General features: G+C 44.3%; 1 protein-coding gene and 1 pseudogene across 1 annotated transcript in view; one reads left to right on the top strand and one right to left on the bottom strand.

Moving 5' to 3' along the window:
* Positions 1 to 1,200, top strand: part of LOC111821734 (zinc finger protein 410 pseudogene) — a 1,895-nt pseudogene extending 695 nt beyond the window's left edge.
* TXK (TXK tyrosine kinase) overlaps positions 1 to 2,467 on the bottom strand; it is a 92,484-nt gene that overhangs the window by 39,806 nt on the left and 50,211 nt on the right. The gene's annotated exons all lie outside the window — the stretch shown is intronic.

Genomic DNA, 2,467 nt, shown 5'->3' with positions numbered 1-2,467 from the left:
AGTTGAAGGCTGTGACCGGACATTTGTGTGGCCAGCTCACTTCAAGTACCACCTCAAAACTCATCAAAATGACCACTCCTTCATCTGCCCTGCAGAAGATTGTGGGAAAAGCTTCTGTGTGCTGCAGAGGCTGAAGGTACACATAAGGACCACAATGGGGAGAAGCCGTTTATGTGCCCTGAGTCTAGCTGTGGTAAGCAGTTCACTACAGCTGGAAACTTGAAGAATCACCTACACACCCACATAGGAGAGAAGCCATTCCTTTGTGAAGCCCAAGGATGTGGCCACTCCTTTGCTGAGTAGTCTAACCTCTGAAAACATCTGGTGGTTCACTTAGGAGAGAAACCTCATCAGTGCCTAGTCTGTGGGAAGACCTTTTGTCAGAGTGGGAGCAGGAGTGTGCACATGAGAAAGTATCACTTACAGATGGGAGCAGCTGGGAGTCAAGGAGAGGAGCAAACTGGGGTGCTCGCTGAAGAATCCCCACGTTCCCTGTCTTCAGTGTCTGATGTGACACATTACTTGGTGCCCACGCAGTCAGGGAGGCAGTCATATGAGGTTTCTGTCTTAACTGCAGTAAATCTACAGGAGTTACTAAGCCAAGGAGATTTAACTGACAGACATGAGTATGGGTGCTGATTCCTGGAAGAGCAGCTCTGTCTGATCCTATAGCAAAGACAGTGGGAATAGGATGCTTAAGGCTCACGGTCTGCCAGAACCAAAATGAATCTGTTAAGGACAAGACTCTGCTTTGCCTCTGTTCATCTTCCCTGGCATACAACGTGAATGTAGAAGGACTTCTCCTCAAACTATCATCTGATCCAGAGAAGGAACAAAGCAGTGAATATGGGCTGGGTAACTGTAACTACCTCTTGTCCCACTGCACAATTTTGGGATGGACTTCTCCCAAAAGTGAATTTGGTTATGTGTTGGCTGAAATTTCTCTGACTGTTGAGGGGAGGTTTTCCTTTGAAGAGTTTTCATCCCAGACTGAACTGTCTTTTCACATGGATGAACTAAGTCCTGCTACCAACCATAAAACTTCACCAGGAAGTTGAGCTTTCAAGATGCCTTGTTGCTTTGGAGAAGGGAGGCAGTTCTGCTGTGACATTTTCCTTTTAGCAACCTGAGTATGAAACTCTCTGCCACTGGGCTGCAAAACAATAAATTACTTGAATCCTCAAAAAAAAAAAAAAAAAACTTCAAGATAGCACACTGAATTTTAATTGTTTTTAAAGTATTAGTTCCATTTTGTTTTTTAAAAAAGGCAAAACCCAAAGACTCTCAAAATTAATGTCCCGAATACAGAGGTCACTGGTAGAGAAGAGCTCATCTCTGCTGCTGTCAGCATTTTCTCCAATTAGGTCTGAATTCCTCAGTCAGGCAACTGTGAAGCTTTATTGGCAGTGCAGAGGTGGAGCAAAGGTGCAATTCCAGTAGCTGTCAGCTGTTGAAGAGGTTACAGGAGACAGCAGTCCTTGCTTTCTTGGTTTAACCTTTGCCTCAGTTCTTAGGAGGCTTTGTCCCAGTTATTAGACTGGAGAGTACAGGTGGACTTCCCTCTTCAGTTTGTTATTCAGTTACCTTCTTCTTCCAAATAGATCTTTGGGAATTCTGTTTAATTTCCACTGCAACCTCTTCCCTACAAGGTGATTCAAATTTCTATAAGATGTGCTTGGAAAAGCATGGTTTGCCACGGTGGTAACATCAGGCTAGAAGTACTGCTATGCAAACCTTTATTTGTTATACCAAAACCCCGCTGCCATCAAGTTGATTTTGGTTCGCTATGAGTTGGAATTGACTCTACTGCAAGGGGTTTATCTGTTATAAGCCGTGTTACTTAGAAATGTTTTTGCTAAGTACCACACCAGCATTTTAACTTTTCACAGTGATGCTGCTCAAAGGTTATTGAAGCGTTAAAAATGATCCACTCAGCTAGAAAGCAATCTGTGGCTAGCCCACAGATGGGATTTCTGCTAAAGGATTCTGTCTGTTAGGAAAGTGCAAGGTAACTGAGGGCTAGCAAGGGGACAGAGACCCCATGTGACGTTGCCAGTGATTTAGAAGCAACGAGGTGGTGTTTTTTGTCTCCCTCTCTGAGATGTGATCTGCTTCCAAGGAAAGAAACCTCAGGTGAGGAGGACAGAGACATCCGTCTCTTGGTTTAAGCTGGGCAGACTGCCCCACCTTCAACAAGCCATAGAGAAGAAGGCCTGATATAATATTTGTGTAAAGGTTTCCCCTGCTCCCATCTAGTCTGTAATCTTCACAAGAACAGATCGCCAGGTCTTTCTTCCTGCAGAGGTGCTGGTGGGTTCGAATCACTGACCTTTTGGTTAGCAGTGAGTGCTTAACTGTTGCACCACCAGGGCCCTGTGTAAATTTCAAGAACAGATGAATAATGATCAAATGGCCTGTTGCTCCTCCATCATCTATCATTTTTCTAACCTGGCAGAAATGTAAGAAA

This window comes from Trichechus manatus, unplaced genomic scaffold, assembly GCF_000243295.1.
Source record: "Trichechus manatus latirostris isolate Lorelei unplaced genomic scaffold, TriManLat1.0 scaffold00101, whole genome shotgun sequence".
NCBI lineage: Eukaryota > Metazoa > Chordata > Mammalia > Sirenia > Trichechidae > Trichechus > Trichechus manatus.
The sequence above is the reverse complement of the archived record's forward strand: the minus strand, read 5'-3'. Positions and strand labels throughout refer to the sequence as shown.